Raw genomic sequence first — 13,190 nt, 5'->3', positions numbered from 1 at the left:
GGGGCTATATAGAAGTGCAAAATGACTATTTCATATTCCAAATTACTTGACTTCAACTTGGCTTGAAGGGAATTTCCTACAGTCCTTTATACTTCATAATTTCCTTTCATTTTGTAATTTAGAAAGTTGCACTGTTGCACTTCATATTTTAAATGGGACATCTGTGTATTGGTGACAAAATGTTGGCCTTCTTGTGCATAATGTGTGTGTGTGTTTGTGTGTGAACAGATGTGCTTGTGTCTTGAGAGGGGTTCCCTATGGCTGTGAGGTTTAGATGAAAAACAGATGTCTCCAGTTGGAGAGAGAATGAGGAACGTACAGGCTGTCAAACACAATTAATAATAACAAGACACACACACACACACACACACAACTACCAGTGGAAATGTCTCTCTCTGTTTCATCATTGTAAGGAAAGTGTGTCATTTTGTAACATTGCTGACTTGAATGAGTATACATGGTTAAGCTATACAAATCCAGCAGAATCACTCTGTTATACCGTACGTAAGAAGCTAATTTGGAGGAACACAGCAGGTAGAGGAAGCAGCCTCAAGAGCAAACCAAGGAGAAAGGAGAGTCCCTCTCTGCGCCGCTCTCTTTCATGCTTTTCCTTTGTGACTTTTGAGGCTGATGAGAATTTCACTGCCTCCATCTGCCCATCCATCCGATGTTTGTGCTGCCTTGCCTTGCTAACAGCTAATTGCAATTTGAATAAATAATGGCATCTATCAATTTATCCGTTCAACTCCAAAAATAAACACCAATAAACCAAAGCAACACCATTAAATTAATGAGAGCAGTGACTGCATTCATGTTTACTAAATTAGCTTTTCATGGATTTGATGGAGTTGACCTACTGTGTTGCTTTGAATGCGCGTTGCACAATTGATCCGTGGTTTGGAAGGATTCATAAGACAAATTCTTAAGTCTGCACTCTTTGCTTAGTCAGTTTACTTATGCTGATGAGTCAAGTGCTCCCTTGTTTCTGTTGGCATTGGTTGTTTCTCTTCAGTTTATCATTGAGCCATCAAAATTGGGTGGCAGCACTGCTGGCTGCTTTACCGAGATCATTAGCTCATTAGATCTTTTAGACTTAGCCCCTGGCATCCAGCATGGGTAAGCCAACAAACCGAGTTACTATGCTGCAATGAGTTTCCCCATGTACTGTTGTCAAATTCTGCAGCCAATGCCAGGATAGAGATTGTCAATGCGTATAACAGAGGGACTTAATTGTGAACGAAACAGCCACTACTATTATGAACATATGGGCAGTTCTTTTAAAAAGCCTAAAAATAACTTCTTTTAATCATATATGCTCCATTTCTACCCACTGCTGCTTTAACAATGGATCACATGACTACTTGAAAGGGACCAAACCCTCACAGAATTTTCACCCGACTGAACTCCGTAGACCGCTTCGGTGTCTTTTATCTCATTGTTTTGCTATTCTGGCCCGTTTTTGCGTTTTTCTCCCTGCTCTCATTGTTTTCAGTCGCAGCTGCTTTCAGTGGAAAAAGTTCTAAAAACCAACTGTATGCTGCCTGCCCTTCAACAAAAGACAGACAAAGTTACCATCTAGCTGGTAAACATAATGAAGCATTTAGCGGGAACAAATTTTGATATTTCCAACAGGAACTGATGGTGGAGACTAAAAACAGAGCTCAGCTGGAGTGAATGACTGACTTACATTTGGCTGTACGACTCCAAATGAATGTTAATGTTGCCCTGTATATATACCGTATATATATATCTGATTGATCTGTAAATAGGCAATAAATAAATCAGTAATATGTGGCCCAGTGGCCTAATGGATAAGGCACCAGCCTCCGGAGCTGGGGATTGTGGGTTCAAGTCCCACCTGGGTCGCATGGGACTTACCTGGACTTATGGTGTGTCTGGTCATCCATCAACCCCAAGTTTGGCAGGTCGATCCATGGTTCCTATTGTCTACATGTTGAAGTGTCCTTGAGTGAAACACTTAATCCGAAGTTGCTCCCCTGGCGCTTTAGAGCAGCTCATGGGTTAAATGCAGGGGCCAAATTCATGTAAGTACCAGTATGTGACAAATCTAATAAAGTTTAAGTTTAAACTATAAGCATGTCGATTGGTTCAACAGTCTTAACTGCACAAAAAGTTGCTATTGTTTGGATATTTTTTATTGTTTATCAGTCTTGACTGAAATCAGTTACAGTTTTTCTTCTCAGTTCAACTAACATTTAAGGTTGAAATAATGATAGTAAATATATCTCTTTAAGCATCTGCCACATAGCGGCACAAATCCTCTGCCAGCAACCGAGACAAATACTTTTCTGCTTAGCCAGGGTCGATTTTTCTTTTTCTTTTTTTTTTAAGCTAACGCGACACATTTCACCCCGGCACACTGTTGAGAAACAAGATCCGCCAACAGCACATAATCTCTCCCTCTTTATCTGCCTCTCTTTCTATCCCTTCCTATTCTCTCTCATGCATTTTTACCCTTTCATTTTTACATTTCTCTACTTCTCTACCCATTTCTGTCTCACAATCCCAAAGGCAGCTCAGATACAGGAGGAATAAGCAGGTGAGCTGGTATAAAGGATATTTCTCTTCCCTGATATGCCTCTGCACAATCTTTATATAATGCATCCTTAGCCTTTTTTTCTCTGGTGTTCAATAGGCTGCTTTTAAGATCTGGCACCGGATCAAGTTGTTTAAGAGGAAAACAATACTGCTGTCTACCTGAGTGGGTGAGAGAAAGAGTGTGTGTCTGAATATCTTCGTGCGTGTGGTGTATAAGCATTGCGCACCTGCCTCTGAGTAATGCTGTGTGTATGTGTTTCTGTGTGTGTGTGTCTCAGTTCGCCTGCAATGTGTGCTTCCTTCTGATAGGGTTTCCAGTCGTCTGTAACGGCTGAAATTGTATTTGCTAATGGAGCCATTTTGGGACAAGCAGGCTCAGACAGAAACAGAGCTATCTGACCTGAGATAATACGTTTGTTTGTTGGCATTTCTTCCCATTGCTGCACCTCATTCATCAGGCATTTGGGCCGTGCTATTTATTCTCTATTAAACTCACACAGCATGGCAATTCAGTTCAGTTATACTACATCTTGATGTGTTTACTAAGATCAATTTTATCACCTGAGATCCTTTGATCAAGGCACTTAATGCTCCTATTCCCCCAGCAGTGCTGTTTAGTCACTGACAATATAAAAAACAGATTTTGCCCTATATGTTTCAATATGTGTGAGTGTGTAAATGTAAAACAGGGTGACGCTGAGCATAATGTGAGCAGTGAGTTTTTTTTTTGTGTGGATAAATGCAGGTTAACATAAAAAAAAGCAAATTGCTCCATTTTGGGTGAGTTCATCTCATAATAACTCCCCGTTCAAATTACTAATGCCAATCTCGGTACACAGATAATAGTATTTATTCTGATGGGGGATAATGATGGATCATCGGTTCAGTGCAGTCGCCATAAAAAAGCATCACCACCTGCCACTAAATTGCTTGCAAGTGACATCTGCAGGCACATCTGGAGCTGAAAAGCAGTTTTCTATCAGCACAGCATCATGTAGCATTACGCAACATTGAGTTACCACCTACACCGAGTCCAATTGGGTGAAATCTGTTCTAAAATGAGAAGTCAACAGCCTGAGAGAGCAACACCTTGCACAGTAATTGATGGTGTGAATTTGAAACAAAATGGTGTTTTGTTGAGGAATACACTGCTGGCCCCTGAAGTCCTTATTAGACAGCATTACATTTGTAAAACAGATGTTAGAAATGTATGTGAAAGATATATATATTTTTTTTAATATGCCTTTACAAATCTACAAATACATTTTGGATGGAAAATATAATAACTCATTAACGCAAACTGTTTTAACGCCACTAATTTCTGTAACGCATTAACGCAATCAAACTTTCTGAGGTTTTAGTGGGCTCAGTTTTAAAGGTAGAGTGATCATACTTGTATCATATGAAAGTAGAAAATCCATTGGTACCAACCATGTCATAGCTTGTCACAAAGGAGGATGAATAATGGTCCAAACTTGCGGTACATTTTGGTAAAGAAAAAACGGAATGGCCATTTTCAAAGGGGTCCCTTGACCTCTGACTTCAGGATATGTGAATGAAAATGGGTTCTATGGGTACCCACGAGTCTCCCCTTTACAGACATGCCCACTTTATGATAATCACATGCAGTTTGGGGCAAGTCATAGTCAAGTCAGCACACTGACACACTGACAGCTGTTGTTGCCTGTTGGGCTTGAGTTTGCAATGTTATGATTTGAGCATATTGGTTATGCTAAATTCAGTACCTTTGAGGGTTTCTGGACAATAGTTGTCATTGTCGTCCACTTCCGTGTTGATAAGAGTATTAAATACTTGACAAACATTTAGGTAAATTTTGAACAGATTAAAAATGTACAATTAATTTGTGATTAAATATTTTAATCAATATATATCTGTATATATATACCTTTATTTTCCAAGATTTGAGTCGCCATCATCATCGACATTTAACCAAGGTAAACAGGAAAGAAACATATTGCGAATATAACATTACATTTCCCAATCATACAGACATATATTGTATAGTGTAGAGTCTTCTGCAATAGTTGATCCAATCCCTCCAGTTTTCTCCCTCAGTGGCAAAAGGCCCCTGGCATTTACATTAATAAAAAATAGTAGAACATGACTGTGAAATTATCTTGGTCTCCCAGCCTCCTGATTATTATGGCGTTATTGCCAATCATATCTATATGTAGTGAAACGGGTCGTCCTCTCACCTCCAAAGTAATTGAAAAGGTCTCTATCTTTCTCCCTGGTCACTTTCCCATTAGCCCCGCACTCTGCACTGAAATGAGTCGTCAGGCTTCCCAATCTGAATTACCTGGGACAAGACATTACCATCATTGGTGGAAATATTACATCGTCATAGTTTTAATAATGAAATGGTGTGGGGGCAAGGGGCTGATGGTGGTGAGAGGGGAGGGTGATAATGATATTGAAAGGTATGGTATGAGGTGAGTTTGAGTTCATGGTTGAAATAATGAGGGTGTTAGGTGAATTAATATGTTTGATTTGGGGATGTGAATACATGAATGTGAAAGGCAGCGCTTATAAAGTCCTATCTACCAAATCTATGCATATTTTAAAGCTCTGAGGAAAATATTGCTGTAATATCGAGAAGACTCGGGCGGCCATTACGTTTTTTATGCTATTGAGTAATGTACCCGTCATTAAATGTAAAAAGTGAAAGTTACACTCTCAAAGGGTTCAAGTTTAAGTTCAAGAGCCTGAATATTATAACATATTTGTAAAAAAGCAACTCATCAAACTGCAAAAAAACACGGATCATCGGATCATTTTGCTGTACTTTTTATTTTTTTGTGAACTTAATTTCAAGATCCTTAAAGTGCAGTATCTTAAAAAAGAGCAGCCAGAAGCAGTAATGACTTTTTATTTTAAGCTCGTTCTCAGTCAAGGTAAGACACATCAATGAATAACATACCTCCTTTTGTGTTTAAACCTGCGTTTGTTGACCTCAAAACTACAGGTAAAACAAGAATTATTCAATTATTCATCCATGTTATTGTTGGAATTGTCTAGTAGGGTCAGTGCAATGTGAACAATTGTACTGTAGTGTATGTATAATGTATTCAGTGAAACATGTTATTGGCTGCACTGGAGAGATTTGGCAGGAGGATGTAAGAGGAGAGAAGAGGTGTGTGTGTGTGTGTGTGTGTGTGTATGTGTGTGTGTGTGTGTGTGTGTGTGTGTGTGTGTGTGTGTGTGGTGGGTATGGGAAGATGTGGGAGCAGGGTATGGGATTTTAGACTTGAGGACTGCAGCAGCACAAGGGCAAAAGGGCAGCTGTCCATATTTGGAGGTAGCCAGCAGCCAGCCAATCATCACGGATTAGGAGGCATCACGACCTTCAGCCTCCAACGAGAAGTAAAATCCGGGAACAAATAGTGCATACGTGCACACGCGCCCGCACGCACACACACAGAGTTCCTCGCTCAGACACACATTAGTTGAGAGTAAGGACAAGCCGGTAAAGAAAGCCTTGGATTTGCTACTATAAATCCAGCTTATGGACGAATGGCCACCACAAACAGAGAAAATGCCTTCACAGCAAAATCACAAACGCTGAGGGCTGGAAAGAGCAGGAGAGTCTGTTTTGGACTTTGCGGGTGAGAGTGATAAAGACTGGAGCGATGACAAAAGAGAGGAGGCATTTCAAGGAAGAAAATAAATAAAGCATGTGCTGCATGAGAGAGATCAGGATTTTTGCCTGCTGACCTTATTTTGGGCAACCTAGTTTGAAATCATGCCATGGCCTCTCCACCTTATCCTCATGTGGAAGGAGGGAAAACCATGCAGATGTTTAAGCAAAACTCTACAGCCAAGCCTGCAGTTTTATAGAGCCATACTTTAAGCACAACAGTGCCTTAAATTGAGCTTAATTGGCATGCAAACACACAAAGTTAACAAACTAATGTTTAGCAGGTATATTGTTAATCATGTTCACCTTTTCAGTTTAGTATGTCAGCATGCCAACATGTGCTAAACACAAGTACAGTACTTCATGCATGCATGAATCATATATGACTCGTTTTAAAAGATACAATTAGTTCAGTAGATTATCTTTCATTGGCCAAAACTACATCAAGATGAAGGCATCTATTTTGATTGGTCATTGCAAAATGCATGTATAGATAAAAAGAAAATCCAATGCAGTACTACCCGAAAACCCGAAAAAAGGTTATTACAATTAATCGTGACGGGTATATGAATGTCTTTGTCAGATATCATGATATTCCACCCCATAGTTGTCAAGAGATTTCACTCAAAACCACAAAACGTTAGCTTTGGGCCAATAGAAACTCTGATATGATTGTGACACACAACAATAAGTTCATTATTTGTAAGTTGAAGTACTCACTGAAAGTCATCTTTAGACTGGTAAATTTAAATATCTGGATTATTAGCACTATGCCAGTCTTGCTACTGCTCATTTTCTGAAAGCTTTTAAGATCAATAACTTGACATGTAGGTTGTGAAATGCTGTCAAGTTGAGTCGAAATGGAATTTGAATAAAATCACCCTCTCTTTAAAGGTATATAAGTAAAATTAACATTCAATATATTGCTCATTTAGCCGCTGCGGCACTAGGAAAGGATTATTTGATCTTAACATGATTTAAATTGAAATGTGTTTCTGTTTATCACTGTGAAACATGTCTGAAGTATTTAGGTTGGAAAGTTTTGAAATACAAACAGTTCCAATGGCATCTGAGAGTACAAATGGTAATAGGCATAAAGTTAATCTGTTACGATATAGAGGGGGTCCTTGGTAAATTTTCTCCCCTGTAAGAGTCCCAGAACGGGGGAGATGGAGACAGACAGACAGAAGAACATGTCAGCTTGCTGTGCTGCGCCATGAAGCTTCGAATACCTTTGAATATTTCTCACCAAAGCTTCAAAGCCCAAACAAAGGGATTAGGAGATTAGGATACATCGTCTGGGAACCACGAATGTCTGTACAAAGTTTTGCACCAATCCACAAAGTGAAAACCCTGAACTACAGTTATCCTACAGTTGACGTAATGTCATTAATTTCCTTCCTCTTCATTCGGATGAGGGACATCCTAAACTCAGATCTGACGGCGATCAGCCTGCTAATTCCATTTTGATTAGCCATCTCTTAGTGCCTCGGCCACACCTGCTCGGACACGCGCCACCGCCCCGCCCCCTCGTTAGGGCGGAGAGCGTTCCATCATTAACGAGACGCCCAATAACCACAGTGACCTGGCAACACATTCCCAAAACATTCCATCAGTCAGTAGAGCATGTGCATGAGATCGTTAACGGAACTCTCATTAATTACAAGGCGATGGGATTGGCTGGGTTTGGGGTCGCCGTGGCACTTGAGATGATAAAGGATATGGCTAATGTGATCAGTCATTAGCATTTAACAGTAGAAAGCTGAGATGAAACATGCTTTATAATCATCTCATCGCAAGAGACGGTGAAGTGAGTAGAACAAGGTGACGCAAACATGCAAAGTTGTGTTGGTGGAAAAGTATTTAAAGGAAAAGGAGGGTGAAAAGTATAAGAAGAGATCACAGGGAAAGGAAGGAGGAAGGAGAGAAGGAAGGAGGGAAAGTTAATGAGCGCAACAGCTTTTTATTATTCCGGCTCCTTTGCAGACTTTAATGTTCTTTACAGGTCTCTGGCTCAAGCAGTTGTCCTTCTTTTTATCACACTCTGAAAATGCAATTAGTGTTTTCAATTTTCCAGACCCTTCTTCTCCACTCAGTCATAAAGCGAGACCAGGTAATGTCTAAAAATGTTGCTTCATAAACATAATTGGATGACTGCTTTCGCATAAAAAAAAAATACTAATGTGTTTCACCTTAATGTAAACTGTAAGAGATCAAAATCTATTACTCTGAGGTGAGTTGAATTAAGAAAATTACACGGTGTGCTGAATGGGCATGTTAAAATTGAGAACGTTAGTCACACCAGACTACAAATTCCTAAAAAAACAGTTCTAACAGTGGTATTAAAGGGAGATTTAGTCACTCATACACAACCTACAGGTCAGTCAGTAACTCTCTTCTTCAATCTGTCTTCAGAAGTTTACTCTGCTTCCAAAGTTAGACGTCTAATTTTCCAAAATACAACCGTAGCGTTCTTTTGTTTTGTTCTGTCTGCATAATGTATTTTTTTTTTTTTTCGGTTGATTAAGCCACAATTTATGCTCAACACAATCAGTCTGTCATTGTCAGTTCAGCATCAAAGGCAAAATGCACCGAAATATGATTGGCAGGGGGGGGGGAAGATGGAAATGATTCATGAGATGTATAAGAAAGTAAGAAAAATGTATTTATATAGCGCTTTTCACAGTCACAAAGTGCTTAACAATGACATCATGTAAACATACAAGGAAGAGATCAAATACATAGTGGAAACAACACAGTAGGCTGCACAATAAAATACATAAAGTGCAGGCCTGGTGCATACGGGTTACCCAAACGCCTGTCTAAACAGGTACGTCTTTAACTGACTTTTAAAAGAATCCAGAGTCAGTGGACCGTAAGGGTGCGGGCAGAGCGTTTTAGGTGCTATAGCCATGGGTCTTAAGGCGAGTGCGTGGGACAGACAATGAATTATACATGTTAAACCTAAGAGAGCGAGCTGATGAATAAGGGTGAAGTAGTTCAGCCACATATGTCTGACCGTGCAATGCTCTGTAAGTAAGAGAATTTTAAAATGGATCGTATACACTACAGGCAGCCAGTGAAGACATCTGAGTGTGGGGGTGACGTGAGATCGTTTATTTGTTACAGTACAGTTACAATAGTCAATGCAAAATGAAATAAAGGCATTCCATAATAACCTTTCCGCATATTGTAATTCAAGTGTTCTGAGAGAAGACTTCTGCACCACCTCATGGCTCTGTTTTCAGGCTTTAAAGAAATCTAGCCCGTGACAGGAGACTTTGGCCAATCACAGATCATTTCAGTGAGAGAGCGTTCCTATTGGCTGTTCATTCAATGGAGGCAGCTAAACAGTACACTACAAGATGTTTCTGAAAACATTTGAGGCAAGAAATTAGGCATTACAGTAGAAGAATATCGATTCATATTTGATCAGCGCTGCCTAGTTTGACTGTTTGATCGGAGTTCGCGAGTGATTGACAGCTGCTCAGAGACGGCAAGACTCCAGCTCGGCTATGGTTGGTTTGTTTGTTTTCCTCCAGTCTGTGAAATCCTGTTGATGCCATTAGGAGCACCAGATGACACCAGAGGACACAGAGGGACATGATTTTTTTTTCAGATTACTTGTCTCATGCACTACTGTCAGGATATAGTGACAATTTAAAAATAAAAATAACTTTTTTAATCATATTTGCTCAAATTCTACCTACTGCTGCTTTAAGTGAAAAAAAAACACAAGATATTGTCAGCTGCTTAACATGGGTGTCAAACGACGAGGATTGGATGGAGGAAATTACAACCTTGCCACATTCACACCAATATGGAGCCAGCCAGCCAAGCAGTGCAACAACCTTAAGACAATGACCCCATCTGTTGATGCCTTTTTCTGTCTTTTGTATGCCTGCCTTTTCGCCCCTGAGGGTCTGTGGTTGGTCTCCTTGTAGCCTTCAGGGGTATCGCAAGCACCTGTAAAGGAGATTATAAAGCTCACTCTCACTCTTCCAGCCTACCCATCTCGTGGCCTTGTTCCGGCCTAAAAGGGTGAGCATCCAGGCCGTTTTTTCTGTCTTTGTTTTGTTCTTTTGCCCGCTGGATACACTCACCGCTGTGCACATGCCTGTCCAACCATGCGAGTAACACCTACCAAATGGGAAGTTAAAAGCAGCCGCTGCGGTTAAAGTAAGGTCTCCTTCCTCAGTACATCACCCCGCGACTAAAGGCCACATCCCCTATCACTCATGTTCTTCATGGCAGCAGCTGTGAGACTTTTATAGGTGCAAACTCAGTTCAGCATGGAGCAGAAAATGACTGTGACCTCACTGCTGCCACTTCTGTATGATAGTTTTTATATATTTCTACTGTATGCCATTAGTGTACTGTCACACGTTACACCAATCACTTTTTTATTCATTTTCAACCTCATTGATGGCATTTTATTATAACCTTTCAGCATCGCATAAAAGATTGCTTAAATGTGGATTGCTTTTGTTCCTAAGCAACTCTGCTATTTTTTCCAATTTATGTTATTTGTGCCCCACACATGCCACACAGAGAGAGTGTGTAAAAACGCTGGTGCTTAAAGCCAGCTTCTGACCTTATCAACTGCATCAACATGAACTTCAGCAGCATCTGCTTAGAGATATAACTTTCAAAGTTTTAATTTCAGAAATGTTTAAAAATATCATGTTGGGGATGAATAGTGAAAACGCTTCCTTTTTAAAAATGTATTTTCTAGGTCAAAAACAGATTTTGCACCACATACTTTTCATAAGAATGCATTTATTCACAACTTCTTGTAACTTGTAAGTAATCATGTTGTTTTACCAAGACGTAATTACTGTATAGCTTCCAGCGATGCTGATGTGTTTAACAAAAACCCATATCAGCACTATTCTATAAATGTACAACAGCATCTACTGAGTAACATTTTCATTATCAGCGCAGCAGAGTATACCGTATAGTCATATGAAAGGATGCAGCCCACACGTCAACATAATCATTCCTGTAATGAGATAAAACATTAACTTGATTTGGACCAAAATGCCATTCATCCTGCGCACACAGAGCCCAGTTTAATCCTGTTTTTCTTTCTTCCTTTAATGTACTTTCTTGGCACGCACAATGCAGAAATGCACATAGATCTGGTGGTAGTAGCCTAACACCACTCAAAAAGGAGAATCAGTCAGTAAATAAGAAGCTTAAAAAACACAAATCTTCCTTTTAACATGAAAACAGCCAAATCTCCTAGAACGTCCATTCATGTGCAGCCGTTTTACATTGGTAATTATTTTCTAGGGGAAAGCCCTGAAATGTTCTCAGCAATCATTTTTGACGTGATTGCTCCTAAAACATCTGTGTCTGGTAATTAAAGTATAGGTAGGGTTGGGCGACTAAAGATCAGGATTTAAGTCACTTTATATTTTTTTATTATTATTATTATTATTATTATTATTATGATGATAAAGAGATACCCGGTGAAAATGGTTGTGATGTTCTTTCTATTTTTATCTAAAATGTAATCACTAATGCAGAATAGTTGCATATAAATTATAAAAGTATTTATTAAAATATTGAATCGTGATTAAGCGCATGATTGTCCATGATTAATCGCGATTAATGGCAATTTTTTTTAAATCTGTTCAAAATATACGTTAAAGGGAGGCAAATATGATAGCGTTATGCAAACGTATGTAAATATTTATTACTGGAAATCAATTAACAACACAAAACAATGACAAATATTGTACAGAAGCCCTCACAGGTACCGCATTTAGTATAAAAAAATATATATCAAATCATAACATGGCAAATTCAAGCTCAACAGGCAACAACAGCTGTCAGTGTGTCAGTGTGCTGACTTGACTATGACTTGCCCCAAAACTGCATGTGATTGTCATAAAGTGGGAATGTCTGTAAAGGGGAGACTCGTGGGTACCCATAGAACCCATTTTCATTCACATATCTTGATGTCAGAGGTCAAGGGAGCCCTGTGAAAATGCCCATGTTAGTTTTTCCTTGCCGAATTGTAGTCTTATTATTTAGCCTCCTTGTTGTCAAGCTAGTATGACATGGTTGGTACCAATGAATTCCTTAGGTTTTCTAGTTTCATACGATGCCAGTATTTTCACTCTAGCTTTAAAACTGAGCCCGTTACTACCTAAAAACTGCAAGTTGCGCTAATGCGTTAAACATATTAAAACAAATTTGCTTTAACGTGTCATTATCACGTTAACTTTGACAGCCCTAATATGAATATAATTTTTAGAAGGCCAATCAAAACTAATGCAAATCGGTCACTGAGGTAGAAACTCTGGCAATCCATCTGAGACATGAAACATGCCACAGTCTCCACCTGTTACATTGTAGCACCGAGCATTTAGTGTTCAGTGCTCCCACAAAAAATTCAGCCCAGCTGCTAATTCTTTACCCAGCGTGTGCTGGAGACATCCTGTGAATGTGAAGTCGATTCATTTCAAGTCGAGAGAAGGAAACCTTTTGAGAGTGAGGGTGAGAGGAGGACCAGGAATGAATAGCAGACTTGTGAACTGAAGAGATAAGATATCTGATCTCAATCGGTTGTATTACTCCTTTCTGTGCCTCTCTCTTTTCCCTTCTTCTTCACTTCCCCCTGCCCCTCACTGATTCCTTTAGGCCCATTTAGTTAATTAAGGCCATGAAATGTTTCAGAAACCAATTATGCGGTGACATTATTAAAAGACCACCCTGCCTTGTAAGTGCAGATTGTGTCTGTCTCTCGTCTTCCAACAGAAAGGAAACTTGTCTGACCTAAGCGGCCATTAAAATAGGGTTTGAAATGCAACATCAGCAACTTTCACTTTCCTTTGTCTGTTTTCTTTTTTTCACTTCACTTGTGGATCCACATTTGCTTTTACTGCTATATTACTTGAGAGCTCGACATTCTTTGCAACTGGGTTTTCTATTAGGGATAAGAAGGGCCTGACATCAGATTAGA

At 39.5% G+C, this 13,190-nt stretch overlaps 1 non-coding gene across 1 annotated transcript; it reads left to right on the top strand.

The window, feature by feature from the left end:
• Positions 1 to 1,793: 1,793 nt before the first annotated feature.
• trnar-ccg (transfer RNA arginine (anticodon CCG)) lies at positions 1,794 to 1,866 on the top strand. The gene has a single exon. It is a non-coding gene; the product is annotated as a tRNA-Arg (tRNA).
• Positions 1,867 to 13,190: the final 11,324 nt, after the last annotated feature.

The sequence above is a fragment of the Sebastes fasciatus genome, chromosome 21 (assembly GCF_043250625.1).
Source record: "Sebastes fasciatus isolate fSebFas1 chromosome 21, fSebFas1.pri, whole genome shotgun sequence".
Taxonomy (NCBI): Eukaryota; Metazoa; Chordata; class Actinopteri; order Perciformes; family Sebastidae; genus Sebastes; species Sebastes fasciatus.
Note: the sequence above shows the minus strand (reverse complement) of the source record. Positions and strands in the feature narration are given on the sequence as shown.